This window comes from Triticum dicoccoides, chromosome 2A (assembly GCF_002162155.2).
Source record: "Triticum dicoccoides isolate Atlit2015 ecotype Zavitan chromosome 2A, WEW_v2.0, whole genome shotgun sequence".
NCBI lineage: Eukaryota > Viridiplantae > Streptophyta > Magnoliopsida > Poales > Poaceae > Triticum > Triticum dicoccoides.
The window spans coordinates 11,848,212-11,868,938 of record NC_041382.1 but is presented as its reverse complement, the minus strand read 5'-3'; the positions used below and the strand labels follow the sequence as shown (position 1 = coordinate 11,868,938).

Genomic DNA, 20,727 nt, shown 5'->3' with positions numbered 1-20,727 from the left:
AGGGAGCATATGTCTCACACCATATGTCTAGAACTTAGGTCTCACGGGCACCAAACCAAACCAAATAAAGACACGAGAGAACACACACGAAGACACAAGTTCAAAGCACGGCAACAACACAAATCCCTACACTCTCTCCCCCTTTGGCAGCGAGACACCAAAAAGGGCAAAGAGTGACGCTACGACTCCAGGTGATGGGAAGATGAGGATCTCGAGCATCACATCTCAGCATGATAGTCAGCATCATCATCGTGATCGTCAGCATCATCATCCTGGGTTCAAAACTGCTCGGCATCGGAGTCAGTCCAAGGGCAATGCTGATGTATCCATTCCTCCTCTTCAGTGATCTGTCCCTCAGAACCACTGGCAACTGTTGCTCCCAGCTGACGCATGAGCTCCTTGTGGCGTACCCTGGCATGCTTCTCCGCCACATGTGTCATGTACTGGCCATGAGACTCCATGCAGAAAAGCTTCTTCATCTTGAGTTTGAGATTCTTCTCCCACGAAGGTTCTGCACTAGAGGGCCCAAAGGTCTCCGTGTGATCACCAGTGGCCTCCCCTCTCTCGGCCTCCATGGCAGCAGCAGCAGCAGACGGTCCCCCGGTATGATGAGCTGGGGTGGCCCAGTTGTCCTTCTTCCTCAGACACTTGATCTCATGGGAAACCAAGTCTCCAGTCTCTAGCAACACCCTGGGATAGGTATGTGCCCAGGCTCTCTCAATGAGCCTCATGATGAATGGACCATAAATCGAGCACTTGCGCTCAGACACGGCAGATAGGAGTTCAGACCACATGACATGAGAAATATCCAGGCTCTCTCCAGTGTTTGCGTCCTTCTCACGCTGACAGAACAGAAGCATGTCCACGAGATAGGAGTGGACCATATCCAGATTCCCGATGTGAGGGAAGAGAGTGTCACGGAAGATGCGATGAAGAATGTCCAGATACGAAGATAGCTCATAGGTTTGCTTCTTAGTCACAGGATGAACCTTCACAGTGCAGTAGGGCCAAAGAGCTTGCTTGTGAGTGGAAGTAGTATTGAGGTGGGGGCGGAAACCGTCTGGAGTCTCAAGCCCGAGATCCACCACATCAAGTAGCCCCATGAAAGCCTTCCACCTGACGGAAAGCAGCTTGCCATTGGTCATCCATGTCAGAGTCATGTCGACATCTGTCCCAAGATGAACGGTGGCATAGAATTGAGCCACCAAGTCTGCATCGAAATACTTGTTGAATTACATGATCCTGAGGATGTTTTGCTGAGTGCACATCTGAAGGGCTTCGCCAAAGTACTCCGGGTCCTTCTCCATAGCATCAGTGTCAATGGAGCGAACATCAACAAAGAGATTCTTCTTGGCCTTGATCACATCAAAGTAGATGGCAAACTGAAAACGGTTCCAGAACGGGCGGTTGACCAAAGTGGGTTCTTGGTCCACTTCATAGGGATTGCAGCGACGCCTGTCCCAAAACTCCTAGTTGGTCATCTCAGTCACAGTCTTCCCTTTTGGCTTGTGGGTGGGTCTCTTTGAGTGCTGAGGCAGTGGAGGAACACTTGCGGATGCACCTACTGGTTGGGTGCTAGAGGATCCACCGGCTGGCTCAAAGGTGTGGTAGCGTTTTGAAGTTGCACGCCCGGGGTTGATACTATGACCTTGCTGCTCAGAAGGGTCATCACCTGGAGCCAAACACAAGAACACGCACAACAACCAGAAAAGAACGAGCATAAGCCAACAAACTCAAAAAAAGATCAAGGAAAGGCAGGAAAATGATGGAATTGGGCATGCAGCGTTAGTACCGTGACATGCCCACGGTAGCACCACTCCAAGCGGTAGTACCGCTCCACAGAGAGCGGTAGTACCGCTCCAACGAGAGCGGTAGTACTGCTCGAGGCGGATAACAACAGTTTTCTACAGCACGAGGCGGAGAAATAGCGGTTTCCTACTACCGTGGTCAGATCCGCACTACCGGCCTGCCAAATTCAAAAATATTCCTACCAAACTCTAATCGAGATAGTCTAGTTGCCTTCTCCAACCAACTCAAGCCTAGATTTAGCCAAAAATCTAGAGATGCAACCACCATTGCCCCTAAGAAACAAGATCTGAAACCGAGACAAAAGGAAAGAAGGAACGGGGGCAATACCGGCATCCATGGCACGAGAACGGGGTGGGGATTGACTCCACCAAAGGAAATGGAGAGGGACGCCCCGGAGACGGAGATCCGCCGGAGACCTCCCGCGGCGAGTGGAGGCTGGAGAGAGGAAGAGGAAAGAGGGGGGCGAAGTGAATGGGTATGTGGGAGAAGATACCTCCCCCTGCCCCGACTTAACCCCCTGGTCTCGTCCCTCAGCGGTAGTACCGCGCTGGGGGGCGGTAGTACCGCTTAGAGAGGTAGTACCGCGCGCCACCAGCGGTAGTACCGCCCAGAACGCCACGGCAACCAAACCAATACGGCTTTTGCTCGAAGGAAAGACAAAAACGGCAAGAAAAAGAGCACACCAGCAAACGAACACGACACACCTCTTCAAAAGAGGGCGGTGGCTGAGGCCACCTATGTTTGAGTCAAAAGGTATGGCGCCGCGAAGATTTTAACCTTGGGCCCACGACCAAAACTCGCCTTTGAAGCACAAGTACCATCAATAATGGCTAAAGTGAAAGACTTTATCAATTTATGCATAATGGGGGGAGGGAGAGTTCATTGAGAGAACAACACCCCCCCCCCTATGTCCATGCCTACACCTAAACTAGACAACAAAATGAGCATGGTGGGGTGTGCAAGGGTTCAAGCCACATTGCTTGAATCAATGATATTTAGCTCATGCCTTAACTCGCGAAATCTTGCTTCATCAAAGGGCTTCGTGAAAATATCTGCAAGGTTGTCATGAGTGTTGACATAATTGAGCTCGATCTCTCCTCGCCTAATGTGATCCCGGATGAAGTGATACCGAATCTCAATATGCTTCGTCTTGAAGTGTTGCACCGGGTTGAGAGAGATCTTGATGGCACTTTCATTGTCACACCAAAGAGGCACTTTGTCACAAGTGACACCGTAATCCTTTAAAGTTTGCCTCATCCATAGGAGTTGAGCACAACAACTGCCGGCGGCAACATACTCTGCCTCAGTGGACGAGAGAGACACACAACTTTGCTTTTTGGAAGACCAACTTACCAAAGAGCAACCAAGGAATTGGCACCCTCCGGAAGTGGACTTCCTATCCACTTTGTCTCCCGCCCAATCGGAATCCTCTTGGGTACCCTAAGCCAAAGTTTGGGGTATGAGCTAAATATCGAAAGATTCGTTTGACAGCCACATAGTGACTTTCCTTAGGTGCAGCTTGAAACCATGCACAAATTCCCACACTCAACATGATGTCCGGTTTAGATGCACAAAGGTAAATCAAGGATCCAATCATGGAACGACATACCTTTTGATCCACCACTTTACCATTGGGATCTAAGTCAAGTTGGCACTTGGTGGGCATTGGAGTAGAGGCCAGCTTGACGTCACTTAGCTTGAATCTCTTGAGCATGTCTTGAGTGTATTTGGATTGATTGATGAAGGCTCCTTCTCTTCTTTGCTTCACTTCGAACCCTAGAAAGAACTTCAACTCTCCCATGGAGGACATCTCGAACTTTGAGGTCATGAGAGCAGCAAATTCCTCATTAAAAGCTTTGTTAGGAGAACCAAAGATAATATCATCAACGTATAATTGGCACACAAACAACTCCCCTTTGACCTTCTTAGTAAAAAGAGTGGGGTCGATTAGCCCAACTTCAAAACTACGGTCTTGTAACAACTCGGTAAGGTGGTCATACCACGCACGTGGGGCTTGTTTAAGGCCATAGAGTGCCATATCGAGTTGATACACATGATCGGGAAAGTAGGGATCCTCGAACCCGGGGGGTTGTTTGACGTAAACCAACTCATTAATGGGACCATTAAGAAAAGCACTCTTCACATCCATTTGTTGTAACTTAAAGTTATGATGAGAAGCATATGCAATCAATATGCGAATGGATTCAAGACGAGCAACGGGAGCAAAGGTTTCACCGTAGTCGATACCCTCGACTTGGGAGTAGCCCTGTGCTACCAAATGAGCCTTGTTGCGAATGATAATCCCATGGGCATCTTGCTTGTTCTTAAAAATCCACTTGGTTCCTATGACATTGTGATTACCGGTCGGTCTTGGCACCAATCTCCACACTTTGTTGCGCTCGAAGTTGTTGAGTTCTTCATGCATTGCATTGAGCCAATCCGGATCTTCTAGCGCTTCATAGACCTTGTGGGGTTCCACACAAGAGACAAACGCGTGATGCTCACAATAATTTGCTAATTGTCTACGAGTGCTTACCCCCTTTCTTAAGCTTCCAAGCACATTCGTCATGAGATGATCCTTGGTGGAGAGCTTGGAAGCAACCTTGGCGGCACGACGCTCTAATTCCTCCTCGGGGGTGAGACGAGGAGTGGTCACTTGATCATCTTGAGCGTCGTCTTGGGCTTGTTATTGTTCTTGGACTTTCTCGGAGGAGAGAACATGACCTTGGGCATCACTTGATGTGTCACCACCGTCTTGAGTGTGATCTTGCCCTTGGTCATGTCCTTGAGGATGAGGGCCTTCATGTTGTTCTTCGGAAGTGTGTGGGCCTTGGGTTGGTGATGGCTCCACTTGAGTGGAGCTTTGTCCTTCTCCTTCGGCCACAAGGGGTTCCTCAATGGGTAGGATAAAGCCAACACCCATTCTTCTTATGGCTTGGGGAGGAATTTCATCACCTACATCACAAGTGCCACTATGCTCCACTTGGGAGCCGTTATTCTCATCAAACTCCACGTTACACGTCTCCTCAATAAGTCCCGTGGATTTATTGAGGACACGGTAAGCATGAGAGTTTGTAGCATAGCCAACGAATATGCCCTCATAAGCTCTAGCCTCAAATTTAGACAACCGAACACCTTTCTTGAGAATGAAACACTTACACCCGAATACCCGGAAGTACTTCAGGCTGGGCTTGTTACTTGTGAGTATCTCGTATGGAGTCTTGTTCAAGCCCTTGCGGACGTAGAGCCGATTGGATGCATGGCACGCGGTGTTGATGGCTTCGGCCCAAAAGTTGTACGGAGACTTGAACTCCGCCATCATGGTCCTTGCTGCATCCATCAACGTCCGGTTCTTCCTCTCCGCAACACCGTTTTGTTGAGGGGTGTATGGTGCGGAATATTGATGCTTGATTCCCTCATCACTAAGAAATTCATCCAAGGTGTAGTTCTTGAACTCGGTGCCGTTGTCACTTCTTATTGTCAAGATCTTTGCATTGTGTTGACGTTGTGCTTCATTTGCAAAGTCAATGACGGTTTGTTGGGTCTCGCTCTTCCTCTTGAAGAAATAGACCCACGTGTACCTTGAGTAGTCATCCACAATCACCAAGCAATACTTCCTACCTCCAAGACTATCGAAGGATGGAGGCCCAAAGAGATCCATGTGAAGGAGTTCCAAGGGCCTCTTTGAGTAAATGATAGTTGTGGGAGGGTGAGCCTTCTCATGTAGTTTTCCTTCGATACAGGCACTGCAAGCACGATCTTTAGCAAAACTAACATTCGTTAGTCCACGGACATGGTCCCCCTTGAGGAGACTTTGCAAAGATCTCATATTGACATGGGCTAAACGGCGATGCCAAAGCCATCCCACATCAACTTTAGCCATTAGGCATGTCGCGGTCTTAGTGGGTCGCTCCGAAAAGTTAATCACATATAGACCGTTCTCGACATGCCCGACAAAAGCTACTTTAAGAGTCTTGCTCCACAAGAGGGCCATGGTATCGATATCAAAGAAAGTGGCAAAGCCCGTGATTGCAAGTTGACGAACGGAAAGTAAATTGTACGCAAGGGACTTAACAAGCATGACCTTCTCAATCGTGAGATCATGAGAAATGACCACCTTGCCAAGTCCCAATACCTTAGAAGATGAGGCGTCACCCCACTCGACATTGGTGGGCATAGATGGAACCTTGTGCACGTCCACCACCAAGTCCTTGCTTTCGGTCATATGATTTGTAGCTCCGCTATCGAGCAACCATGATCCACCACCGGAAGCAAACACCTACAAGAGATCAATGCTTGGTTTTAGGTACCCGTTTTGTAATGGGTCCTTTGATGTTAGTAACAAGGGTCTTTGGAACCCAAATAGACCATTCAATGTACTCATGAGAAGAACCAACAAATTTGGCATAAACATGCCCATCACTAGCACGGCATAACACATAAGAAGGGTTAAAATCGCCGGCTTTGTTGGGAGGGGTGGCATTGCCCTTCTTGACATTGCCGCCCCTTGCTGTGTTCCTTTTCTTCTCTTCGGAGTCACTTTCTCCCTCCTTCACAAAGGTTTGCATGAGAGGAGGAGGTCTTTTGGTCTTGTCATTCTTCTTCTTGTTCTTGGAGTCGGGCACGTACCCAACCCCTTCCTTGGCTACAACTCCCTTTTTGTTGATCAAGAGATCGTTGAGGTTCTTCTTGCCTTGTATGTAAGTCGCAAGACCTCTCTCAAGTTGCTCCTTCAACTTAGCATTTTCCTCAACAAGATGTATATGCTCACAACTTGGGTTAGTAGCATTTGCATTATCAATTAAAACCATATGAGGAAAAGTTGATTTCTCCTTAGTTAGCTTCACTTGGAGTTGATCATGAGACTCCTTGAGACTAGCGTGAATACCCTTCAAGGCCTTGTGGGCCTTGTCAAGTGTATCAAACTCCTCTTTGAGTCTAGCAAGATCAACCCCGAGTTTGGCCTTCTCGGAATTTAGCACACGAGAAACAATGAGTACATGATCATAGTCTTTCTTTAACTTGGCATGATCAACGTTGTGTGACTCCTCAAGAGCCAAACGAAGACCACACTCTTCCCCAAGAGCATTGGAAAGATCCGAAATCTCATCGGCATAGTCACGACTATGCCCTTCCATCTTCGTGATGGTGTTTTCGTGAGCCTCGATCAAGTCATTAGCTTCACCAAGTTGTTCCAAGAGAGCAACAAAGTGCTTCTTGGATTTTCCCTTGAGTTTGCCCATAAAGGCCTCAAACTCATTAGCCTCCACATTATCTCCATCAAGTTCATTAATGCTATCCGCCGGAGAAGGATGATTAATGATGGTAGTTTTGATGTTGGAGGTTACCTTGTTTGTGGCTTTGGCCATGAGGCACCTGGCGGTGATGCTCTCATTGGGTGAGTCGAAGAGAGATACCCGAGGATTCGTCGCAATGGCAATGGAGGCCATGGCAACTGACTCATCACCTTCATCATCATCATCATCCTCAATGTACTCTTCTTGTACCACCAATGCCTTGGGAGGAGTCTTCTTGGTGAAGTTGTTCTTGTTGGGGAACGACTTGGCCTTGTCCTTTCGGATGAGCTTGCCACCATTGTCTTCCCTCTTCAAATATGGGCATTCCGCAACAAAATGACTCACGTTGCCGCAATTGTAGCAAGTCCTTACACGTTGCTTGCCCCTCGTGCCACCCGAGTTGTTTTTGCTAAAGTTTGGCCTCGAGTTTTTCTTCCTCCAAAATTGCCTTGAAGCAAGTGCCATGTGTTCATGATATGCATACTTCGTATCTTCGGTGTTTCTCTCCCCTTCTTGCTCTTCTTCTTCTTCAACGGTGAGCTTGGCCTTTGATGCAAGGTTGGGCTTCTTTGCCCGTTGAGAATGGAGCACCGCATTGTCGGCGGTCTTGTCCAAAATGTTCATGGCCACAAACTCATACAACACTTCGCTTGAGGTCAAAGTGTGGAAGTCCGGTCTTTGACGAATGACGGAGGACATTGCCTTGTGGTAGGGCATCATTGCCTTGAGGAATTTGCGCTTGATCCAATTGTCATCCGTGTCCTTGCTCCCGTGATCTCGTAGTGAGACCGCGAGTTTGGTTACTCTCCGATAAAGCTCACGAGGTTCTTCATCTTCTTTCATTGCAAACTCATCGGCCTTATCTTGTACCACTTCATAGTTGGAGCGTCGAATGCTTGCGCTTCCTTGGTAGAGAGACACGACACAATGCCATGCATCTTTGGCCAAGGCGAAGGGACGAAGATGAGGTAGGTCTTCGGGTGGAATTGCATCTTGCATGATGAAGAGAGCATTCTCATTGAATTGATTGTCCGCGGCTTCTCGAGGAGTGAAGTTGCTTGGATCATGTGGATAGAAACCTTCTTCAATGATTCTCCAAAGGTTAGTGTTCACATGATTTAAATCACGAAATTCCAAAGGGAAAATAGAGTTTTTGGGCGTTTTAGACGTTTGTTGGACGTTTTTAGCGTTTAGTGCTAGGGTTTAGATTTCAGCGTTTAGGGTTAGGTTTTATGGTCTAAACCCTTAGTTTTTACTGTTTAGCATAGAGTTTCCGACGTTTTATGTCCCGGGTTTAGGGTTTATGACAATTTTTGAAATGACAAATTGTAAAAGGAAAAAAAAGATATGCTCTAATTTATGTTTTTTTGAATTTTGGTTAAATCTTGTCAAACCGGTCAAACAACTGATTCAAGAAATATAGAGTGTTACTAAATAATTACGCAATAATATTAGTGTTAATAAATAAGTATCTCAGTTTTTTTGAATTTTGTTCAAATCTGGTCAAACTGTGGTCAAACTATGGTCAAACTACTTATTCAAGAAATATTAGTGTTACTACATAATTATTCAAGAATATTAGTGTTACTAAATAATTATTTCATTTTTTGAATTTTGGTCAAATCTGGTCAAACTATGGTCAAACTATGGTCAAACTTATTCAAGATATATTAGCGTTACTAAATAATTACTATTTTTTTAGAATAATAGTTTGAAACTCAAACGGTGAAATGTGTGACTTCATGCTCAAGCTAAACTCCTGAGGGTTAATAGGATTGACATCTTACTATTGTCAGGAAAACAACAAGTGCAGACTCGGAAACGAAGGAGAATAGAATCTGAAAGTTAAGCGTGCTTGGGCTGGAGTAGTGAGAGGGATGGGTGACACCAACCGGTACTAAAGGTCCCCCGTACCAGGGCGCGAGCTCACGCCACGTGGTGGCACTTTAGCGTCGGTTCGTGCCGAACCGGTACTAAAGGGGGGGGGGGCTTTAGTGCCGAAACGTTAGTGCCGGTTCCATAACCGGCACTAAAGGCCCTTACAAACCGGTACTAATGGTCCGTTTTCTACTAGTGCTAGGACTGTGTGCCAACTGGACTGAGTTGGTTTCGAGATTTCTTAATGAAGCACAATCTATATTATTTTACCCACATGATCTATGGTCAGCTTTTCTTACAAATTATATTAAATATTTATTAAATATGACGATATATTTTTGTCTGATGGACCTGCACTACCTCGCCTTGCGGATAGACAGACCCATTTTCTATTTTTCTTCTGGTCAACTCGTCATCTAATTTTTATTTTTCACAATCCATAGTTTTCTTCATCTTCTGAAATAGTAAGATTTTTTTTGTCCGGAAAGGAAAAAAATTTATGCATTTTTCAGTTTCATGTCTTCATAATGTGTTTCACGCCGAGATATTAAAAACAATTCTATCAAATGTGGTGTGGGGAAAACTGGAAAATCATTGAAAGTTACCTCCTCCATGACGGCGCTGCGGAAAGATTGCACCTTTCTAACGCTCAGCATGTGGTTGGTGAGGAGCTTCCTTGCCTGCCGCCAGCCTTGGCCATATGGCGCAAAGGCGACGTCGGACGAGCCGTACATGAGGACGTCGGTGACCACGGAGTGCGGCCGTGACGCCAAGACGTGGTCGTTGGTGCACAGCACCGCCTCTGCGGCACGCGGCGATGACACGACGAGCGTCGGCACGGCGCCGAGATGGAGGAGCATCACGTCGGGGCCATGCTTCCTGGTGAGGCTGCGGAGCAAGACGTGTGGGAGCGAGCCGAGGAGGTGCAGGTGGCTGATGATGGGCAGCGTCGGTGGTGATGGCGGGAGTCTGGCTTCTCGCTGTTGCCTTTTTGCTGTCTTCCAAGTGAACCAGTAATAAAGCACAAACAAGAGGAAGAGCTGGAAGAGGAACAGAAACCATGCCGTCGGAGGCGTCTCTAGCATGACGAGATCTGCCATGGGAAGTTAATGTCTAGCTCAGCACTTTCTGGAGCTCTGCGGCGCAATTGTTCTTCTGAACCAGCTTACTTTATCATCACAAGCTCGATCGGTTGCTTATAAGCTAGCCAGGCAGAGTACTTGAAATGACAACCGATGTGTGGTGCACTGAACTTGGAGCAATTAGTTAGCCGACAACGTAGCTTTCATTCTTAAAAACATACAAGGTAGTCTTTGGGTCTTGGTTACATGTTTTATGAACTTTCTGTGACCGCTCAAAAAAGAAAAAGTGGAAAAATACAAGGGACCGGCTAGGGAAAAGTTGGCTGAAAAAATAATTTGGGCACGTCCACTTTTGTCAGTGCAGCAAAATCAAAATCGACTTGCAATTATTTGGGCCAGTAAATTTTCTAGAGGAGCACTCCCTTTGCAACCGCCAAACAAAAGCCTACTAAATACTTGGGCATGGTCTGAAACATAACAGAAATTGACCCAATCCCTGGTAAGACACAAGACAAAAATAAAAATAAATGGACAAAAATAAAGAAAAACAAAATATGAAGCTTCCTAAGGAAGAATGAACTAGTGGTGCTGGTATTATCCTTTATGAAGAAAGAAAATAAAAGGAAAACATGACAAAATTTGCGGATGCGGAGTTTCTACTCCCGGGCTCATCTCCACCTATGCTCAAAAAAAATCAAAACAAATACTAGAAAAATTCAAAAAAAATGCAAATGTTTTTTGTGTGGTAGATAATTTGATGCGTGAGGTCCACTCCAAATTTCAACTCATTTGGACATCATAGCAGCTCTCGGTAAAAAAGACAATTTCAGGGTCTGTAAAAAAGTTTACCGTCACTAGTAGAAAAAGGGTCTAATGTGAGACACATTAGTGTGGGTTTGAAGTTGGCCCGGCACTAAAGGCACCATATGCATTAGTACCGGTTCATGTTGAGCCTTTAGTACCGGTTTGTGCCACGAACCGGTACTAAAGGGGTAGTGGCAGGCTGGCGTCAGGCCGGGTTCCCACGAGCCCCTTTAGTACCGGTTTGTGACACAAACCGGTACTAAAGGGCTAACCTATAGTACCGGTTCATGCCACGAACCCACACTAAAGGGGACAAGCCTTTAGTGTGGGTTCGTGCCACGAACCCACACTAAAGGGGGCAATTTTCAAACTCTACCCCCGGTATCGCCTTTTCAGTTTTGCAAAAAAAAAAAATTAAAAAAACTTCAAAAATTAAAATCCTTCGAGATGTAGTTATGTTACTACATCTAATAGTTAGGGAAATTTAAAAATATAAATTTGGACATGTTTTGCAAAAACGTGTAATGAAAACGTAAAACGGCTATAACTTTTGCATACGATGTCGGAAAAAAATGTATAATATATCAAAATGTAGGGAATTAAAATCCACATCCGATTTCAATGGGGGGGGGGGGCTTTGAAGATTTTTAGAATCCTCAAATTCACAAAGGAAAAAAAGTTATGCTCAAATTTCAGTTTTTTTGAATTTTTGGTCAAACTGTGGTCAAACTACTTATTCAATAAATATTAGTGTTACTAAATAATTATTCAATAATATTAGAGTTAATAAATAATTAGTTCAGTTTTTTTTGAATTTTGGTTAAATCTGGTCAAACTGTGGTCAAACTATGGTCAAACTATGGTCAAACTACTTATTCAAGAAATATTAGTGTTACTAAATAATTATTGTATTTTAAAATAATAGTTTCAAGCTCAAACAATGATACTTGTGACTTCGTACTCGAGCTAAACTCTTGAGGGTTAATAGGATTGACAGCTTACTATTGTTAGGAAAACAACAAGTGCTGACTTGGAGACTAGGGGGAATAGAACTCGAAAGTTAAGCGTGCTCAGGCTGGAGTAGTGAGAAGATGGGTGACCGACCAGGAAGTTAGATGATTTGGAATTAGTGGTGTACACTTGACAAGTTATGAGGGGTGATTAGAGGCTAAATCGTCAAATAATTCAAAAAACTGAAATTCGAAAAAAAAGAAAAAAATTCAAAAAAATGGAAACAAAATTTCAAAAAAAATTAAAAATATATCCTTTAGTACCAACCGGTACTAAAGGTCGCCCAGACCACGGCGCGGGCTGGTGCGACGTGGTGGGCCTTTAGCACGGGTTTGTGTTGAACCGGCACTAGGGGGGGTACCTTTAGTGCCCACCCTTTAGTACCAGTTCCAGAACCGGTACTAATTTTCCTTACGAACCCACACTAAAGGTCGTATTTCTACTAGTGCGTTCACGCACTGTTCAGACCCGATTTGTCTTTTTTGCCGAGAGCTGCTCAGATGTCCAAATGAGTTGAAATTTGAAACGGACCTGAGGCATCAAATTATCTACCACACAAAAAATTGGATTATTCTTTAATTTTTCTATGTTTTGTTTCGATTTTTTTCTGAACAAGAGCAGATGAGCCTGGGCACCGAGTTGGATTTCCGAAAATTTGCACACAATATACATAGAAATTGTGCTTTTTACAATATGAAAAAAATACACACATATAATAGTTAATTTTTCTTTAAAAAGAAGTTCAAAAAATGAATGAACTAGTGGCACTGTTATTACCCTTACAACAAGTGCTGACTTGGAGACTAGGGGGAATAGAACTCGAAAGTTAAGCGTGCTCAGGCTGGAGTAGTGAGAAGATGGGTGACCGACCGGGAAGTTAGATGATTTGGAATTAGTGGTGTACACTTGACAAGTTATGAGGGGTGATTAGAGGCTAAATCGTCAAATAATTCAAAAAACTGAAATTCGAAAAAAAAGAAAAAAATTCAAAAAAATGGAAACAAAATTTCAAAAAAAATTAAAAATATATCCTTTAGTACCAACCGGTACTAAAGGTCGCCCAGACCACGGCGCGGGCTGGTGCGACGTGGTGGGCCTTTAGCACGGGTTTGTGTTGAACCGGCACTAGGGGGGGTACCTTTAGTGCCCACCCTTTAGTACCAGTTCCAGAACCGGTACTAATTGTCCTTACGAACCCACACTAAAGGTCGTATTTCTACTAGTGCGTTCACGCACTGTTCAGACCCGATTTGTCTTTTTTGCCGAGAGCTGCTCAGATGTCCAAATGAGTTGAAATTTGAAACGGACCTGAGGCATCAAATTATCTACCACACAAAAAATTGGATTATTCTTTAATTTTTCTATGTTTTGTTTCGATTTTTTTCTGAACAAGAGCAGATGAGCCTGGGCACCGAGTTGGATTTCCGAAAATTTGCACACAATATACATAGAAATTGTGCTTTTTACAATATGAAAAAAATACACACATATAATAGTTAATTTTTCTTTAAAAAGAAGTTTAAAAAATGAATGAACTAGTGGCACTGTTATTACCCTTAAAGAAGAAAGGACACATAATAAAATATATGATGGAGTATTCCATGTAATAATGAATTAGTTGGAGGTGTCAAAAAAAAGAATTTCTTGCATTGGTATTACCCTCTAAAAAGAAAGAAAAATAATATAAAACACAGCTTCGCACTAAAATCTCGCTTTATGTAATATGCAAAAAAATAAACATGTAATAGTGTAAGTTTGGCAACCTAGTATAATTCACACACATATTGAATTCTTATTGCATGTATTCTTACACAAAAGACATTTTATGAGCAAAGAATAAATTAATGGCATTGACATTACCCTTTACAAAGAAAGAAAGAAAATAAAACAAATAATCACAAAATTTGCATACAACTTACACATAAGTTGCTTTTTGTATAGTATGTGCAAATAAGCATATAATAGTGGAATTTTCTAAAGAATTTTTTTCCAAGAATGAATGAATTAGTGACATTGGTATTACTGAAAGTGCTAGTTATCGACTAGGGGGGGGGGTGAATAGACGATTTTTATGAAAGTATTCAATACATGGAAGTTTCGAAGACAAACAATAGAAATAACCTTATTGATATGTAGTGGAAGATAAACTACACTAAGCAAGCCATAGTCAAGTATGCAATGAAGTATAAGCACGAAGACTAATAGCAGCTAGGTAGTAAGGATCGGGATGGAAGATGGTATGAAGCCAAACAACGATAGTAGTCAAACTGTGAAGACAAATAGGTAAAGCAAACAGGCAATGACTTCACGAAGACAAACTCTAAATAAAGAGAGGGAGAGGATAGAACCAGTCACTTGTTGAGGACACAGGATTTGTTGGACCAGTTCCAGTCACTAGTAGATAAACCACCATTAGTCCTGGTTGGTAAGGGCCTTTTGTCCCGGTTCCTGAACCGGGACTAAAGGGTTGTTACTAATGCCCTAGCCCTTTAGTCCCGGTTCAGTCTAGAACCGGGACAAATGGGCCTCCACGTGGCCGGTGCGCCGAGCCCAGGCAGGAGGGCCTTTGGTCCCGGTTGGTGGCACTAACCGGGACCAATAGGCATCCACGCGTCAGCATTCAGGGGCTGTGGTTTTTTTTTAAAGGGGGAGGGGTTGGGGGTTTTGGGGGGTTAATTTAGGTGTTTCATATATTGTGTTATAGCTATAGCTAATTAATAGAGAGAAGTGTCATCTCTTATGTCCGTGCTTGGTCGACGTGCTACGTACTATATACGTATAGAGAGTACTAGACACGCTAGCTAGCTAGTAAGCAAACGAAGGAAACAGAAGATCGTCATGAACATATATGCATACAGAGAGACGTGATATCGACCACCGCTCCTTCTCCGAGAGATTGGTCGAACAACAAGTTATGTATATCTATCCGACACTACCGGCTACATATATACAATAATTATCTCTTACAATATAATCTCCTAACTATATACGAAGTCAAGCTCCACATGGTATTTTCCGTCTTCAGCGGTCATGTGGTCAAGGAAGAATGTCGCCAATTCCTCTTGAATTGCTCGCATACGATCTGGTGGTAGGAGTTCATCCCGCATCCGAAAGATCTAATTTGAAGAAGGGGGTCAATACATATATATGTGAATAAATGAAACTCAATACAAATGATGGTAATAAAATAAAATTGTGAATATTATTGCTTACGCACTTCATATTGTTCTTCAGTGTACCCCCGTTCACAGGTCGTGTAGCGGATGGACTCGCAAACGTAGTGTCCACAGAAATCATTCCCTTGATCCTGCCACAACCACTTTACAAGAAATAGAGGTCAATCAAACTGATAAGCAGGCATGCCAAATGGTATTGATGAAACTAGCGCTCGAATTACTAGGAGACAGGCGGAACATGCTACTATAGTACTTACTTTCGAGTATCTAAATTGCAGCTTCTTCGGCAGTCCCGGAGCTTTTTTGGTGAATTTTCTCCAAACCCTGTCAGACAAAGAAAACAATTACTTGATATCAGGAAATGAACAAAGTTGTTGATATGGTGGATAATGATCGATTTAACTTACTTCTCGAGTATTTCAGTCATGTCTGCATACTCCTGGGGATCTTTTTGTGTCGAGTCTAAGACGGTTACTAGTCCCTGCTCAAGCTTAATCTCTAGGCAAATATAGTGGAAACTGCGCACGCATGCATAACTCATCAATTATATTACTATAACCTAGACTAATATATAAGGGAAACCGAATATGCACAAGACAGTAACACTCACTTGAAGTTGTAAGGAAAGAGTATTATATCTTTGTTTTCATTTATTACCAATGATCGTAGCAAGTTGCATCTATGAGATTTGTGTTAATGAACCCAATATCACCAACTTGTCTTTTCTTCAATTCGGCGATCTTCAATCTGCATAATATAGTGAAGATAATTATAAATACATGCAATGAAACAGCTGACCTATATGGAGAGACTTAATGACAGAAGTAGTAGTACTTACAGACAGTAGCAGGTGACCGTTGCTTTATCGAGGACCCTTTGATTGAAAAACTTGAAGAACTCCTCAAATGGATAATTCAACAGTTCAATTCCAACGAGGTCATGCTCCTCTCTAACTCTCAGCGTCAAAGTATTCCTCCCCCCAGACTCTCTCCAGGTTTTCATGTACCAATCATGCAATCTTCGCATCATCGTTGTTAGAGATCTTTCATCATTGACGAGAGGCTTCCCGTACTCGAATCTGTGTACTGCCTCCACCTCCAAGAAATCATATTGTATATCGCCGGGCAGGTAATCTCCAAGATTGCTATAACCGAGCACCATCCTCGGATCATTAGCGACGATTTCGCTAGGCACCTTGAGCGGGGGGGACGATTGATTCGCTTGTTCGCCGAGCTGGGCAATTTTTTTTGCAGATTGTCGTTCTTTTATCCTTTGATCACTGACAGTACTTCCCAACCGTCCGCTTCGACAAATGTCTTTGCAATAATGCGCTCATAGTTGCCTTTCGATGGAGACTTTGGTGGTTTTCTCAAGGAAGCCAGAGTGCGCTTCGCTTTCACCGGATCTACCTTCTCCTCCGGAGGTGGATGTTTCTTTGCTTTCACCCCTTGAAACCAGTTCGTCACTTCGGTTCGCATGATCTTCGCGTTCTCCTCTGGGGTCATCTTGTATGGTAACTTCTCTGGAGTCTTCAGAGAAGGACCGAATCTGTATTTTCTCCCGCCTCTGGCTGTACTGCTAGACGCCGGCAGAGCAGACGGAGCGGCTGTGGCTGTCTTCTTTCCTTGCTTATGAGGCGGAGGAAAAGGAGTACGACACGCCGGAGCAGCCAGAGCAGCGGCGGGTCTCTTTCGCCCTTGCTGACGAGGCGGAGAAGGAGGAGGCTGGCTGCTCGGGTGCGCCGGCGCAGGCGGAGAAGGAGGCGGAATGCCGCCACGTGCCGGAGAAGGAGGCCGAGTGCCCTGATCGTCAATCGCCGGAGGAGGAGCCAGTGGAGGAGGCGGAGTGCCTTGACTCGCCGGAGGAGGAGGAGGAGGCAGAGGCATCCAGTTCGGAAGGTTGATGAGCTCCTTCCGCCATAGGCATGGAGTCTTCAGAGTAGAACCCAGCCGAGTCTCCCCTTCACCGGTAGGGTGGTCAAGCTAGAGGTCCTCAAATCCCTCCGTTATTTCATCCACCATCACCCTAGCATATCCTTCTGGAATCGGCCGGCAGTGAAAAGTTGCGCCGGGTTCATTAGGTAAAACAGAGCCAACAGCCGCCTTGACCTTCAAATTCATCCATTGCGTCATAATGTGGCAATTTTGAGACTCCGTGATAGCATCCACGGGATAGCTGGCAGGAGCCGTCAAGACATGCTCCGGCTGAAGCAGCTCGGTGGAAGCCACGCTGCTTCTCCACTGAGATGGCGGGGTAGCTTCGGGGGAAGCTTCGGCAGTTTGTTTGCTGCGATTTGCTTCTCGTTCCTCTATCGCTTGTACCCTTGTGTGCAGCGCCTGCAGTTGGGTCTGTGCTACCTCTTAAGCTTGCGTTGGTTTTCCCCGAAGAGGAGAGGATGATGCAGCAGAGTAGCGTAAGTATTTCCCTCAGTTTTTGAGAACCAAGGTATCAATCCAGTAGGAGGCCACGCTCAAGTCCCTCGTACCTACACAAAACGATAGCTACTCGCAACCAACGCGATTAGGGGTTGTCAATCCCTTCACGGTCACTTACGAGAGTGAGATCTGATAGAGATAATTTTTTTGGTATTTTTGGTATAAAGATGCAAAGTGAAAAGTAAAAGGCAAAGTAAAAAGCAAAGCAAGATTAAAGTGATAGAGAATGATATGATGAGCATAGACCCAGGGGCCATAGGTTTCACTAGTAGCTTCTCTCAAGAGCATAAGTTTTCTACGGTGGGTGAACAAATTACTGTTGAGCAATTGGCAGAATTGAGCATAGTTATGAGAATATCTAGGCATGATCATGTATATAGGCATCACGTCCGTGACAAGTAGATCGAAATGATTCTGCATCTACTACTATTACTCCACTCATCGACCGCTATCCAGCATGCATCTAGAGTATTAAGTTAAAAATAGAGTAATGCTTTAAGCAAGATGACATGATGTAGAGAGATAAATTCATGCAATATGAAATAAACCCGATCTTGTTATCCTCGATGGCAACTATGCAATACGTGCCTTGCTGCCCCAAAGCTAAGCTAACCACTTCCCCCATGGGAAAGGACACCGCAAGATCGAACCCAAAGCTAAGCACTTCTCCCATGGCAAGAACTACAAATCTAGTTGGCCAAACCAAACGGATAATTCGAAGAGACTTTCAAAGATAACCAATCATACATAAAAGAGTTAAGAAAAGATTCAAATATTGTTCATAGATAGACTTGATCATAAACCCACAATTCATCGGTCTCAACAAACACACCGCAAAAAGAAGAAGATTACATCGAATAGATCTCCACAAGAGAGTGGGAGAACATTATATTGAGATCCAAAAAGAGAGAAGAAGCCATCTAGCTAATAACTATGGACCCGAAGGTCTGAGGTAAACTACTCACACTTCATCGGAGAGGCTATGATGATGTAGAAGCCCTCCGTGATGACGGCCCTCTTTGGCGGAGCTCCGGAACAGGCCCCAAGATGGGATCTCGTGGATATAGAAGGTTGCGGTGGTGGAATTAGGTTTTTGGCTCCTGTTCTGATCGGTTGGGGGTACGTGGATATATATAGGAGGAAGAAGTACGTCGGTGAAGCTTCGGTGGGCCCACGAGGGTGGGGGGCGTGCCACCTACCTCGTGCCCACCTGGAAGCTTCCTTGGCGTAGGGTCCAAGTCTCCTGGGTCATATTCGGGAAGAAAATCGCATTCCAGACAGGATTATTCTGTTTGGACTCCGTTTGATATTCCGTTTCTTTGAAACACTGAAATAGGCAAAAAAAACAGCAATTCTGGGCTGGGCCTCCGGTTAAAAGGTTAGTCCCAAAAATAATATAATAGTGGAAAATAAAGCCCAATATAGTCCAAAATAGTAGATAATATAGCATGGAGCAATCAAAAAGTATACATACGTTGGAGACGTATCAGTCTGCTGCACTTTCTTCCTCCTCTCCTGGCATTTGTAACCGCCTGCGTCCGGAAACCCAACTTTCCACGGAACGGAGCCTAGCATGCCTCGTGTCCGTCCAGGGTGCTCAGGATTCCCGAGGGCCATTGTGAGCTCGTCGTTCTCTCTGTCTGGAACGAACGTCCCTTGCTGCACTGCATCGATATCCTCTTGACTGGTATTTTCATTTGCTCGTCCGTCCAAAGGCACTTCCCTGATACAGGGTCCAAGGTTCCGCCAGCCCCGAAGAACAAAGTACGGCAACGGTCTGGCCAGTTCATTGTCTCTGGTTCGATCCCTTTATCAATCAGATCATTCTCAGCCTTGGCCCACTTAGGCCGAGCTTTGAGGTAGCCACCTGACCCTGTGCGATGGTGAAGCTTCTTCTTCGCAGCATTTTGCTTGTTTGTCGCCGACATCTTCTTACTCTGTTTCGATGTCTTGTGGGCCACAAATGCGGGCCAGTGATCTCTGATCTTCTCGTATTTTCCCTTGAATTCTGGTGTCTCTTCTTTGTCGACAAACCTTTTCAGCTCATTCTTCCACCTCCTGAATAGGTCTGCCATCTTCTTAAGAGGAAAAGACTTGATTAATTGCTCTTTAACTGGCTTCTCCAGATCATCCTCTGGCGGTAGGGTGAAATTTGACTTCAGCTTAGTCCAAAGATCATTTTTCTGCATATCATTGACATAAGACACCTCATGGTCTTCGTTCTTAGGCTTATACCATTGGTGGATGCTGATTGGGATCTTGTCCCTAACAAGGACCCTGCACTGAGCAAAAAATGCATCTTTTGTCCGGATGGATTCAATCGGTTGGCCATCGCACGCGATTTCTATGATCTCAAACCTTTCATCCGAGCTCAACTTTTTCTTCGGGCCTCGTCTCTTTACCGAAGTTGTGCTCGATCTGGAGGGCTAGAAAAAAGAAGAAAGACAAGAGTTAATTAATATGTGTACATACCAAAACAATGAATGCATCAATTAGCTAGTCAGCACAGGCTTAACTAATATATATACCTGGCCGGACTCGGTTCGGTCACCGGAGCCGTCATCACGGTCTCCTTCTTGCACCGTCATTGGGACACCGGAGCCGTCATCACGGTCTCCTTCTTGCACCGGCATTGGGTCAACGGAGCCATCATAATCATAGCATGCTTCTTCATCACCATGTCCTTCCAGACCATCGGTGTCATTGAGAAACAACGAGCAGACGTCATCACTTCCTTGTGCGATAATGTCCCCCAACATCGCTTCTTGTGCTTCGTCTCGGGGGGTGTCCGTCATTTCTACAAATATTTACACCATGGTAATTATTATTCAAACATGACAGATGGATATATTAGTGGTAAACGTAGAACTAGCTAGCTAATCACAATAAGGAATCATATTAGTGGCCTCGACGCTGCTACTCTAGGGTTTGGGGTGGCCTCAACAACGCTTCAAGGGTTTGGGGTGGCCTCGAGAATGCTTCAAGGAGGGGGTAATATCGACAACGACGAGATACATACACGGGAAAATATTATCGGGGAGGGGGTATATCGACCCCCCCACGTGTTGAAGTTATCGGGGGGGGGTATATCGACCCCCCACGTGTTGAAGTTATCGGGAGGGGTTTATATCGACAACGACGACATATGTACATGGGAAAATAATATTATCGGGGAGGGGGTATATCGACCCCCCACGTGTTGAAGTTATCGGGAGGGGGTATATCGATCCCCCCC

The 20,727-nt window shown here is 44.8% G+C and overlaps 1 pseudogene; it reads right to left on the bottom strand.

Annotated features, from left to right (window-relative positions):
* LOC119358632 overlaps positions 1–20,727 on the bottom strand; it is a 72,071-nt pseudogene that overhangs the window by 40,160 nt on the left and 11,184 nt on the right.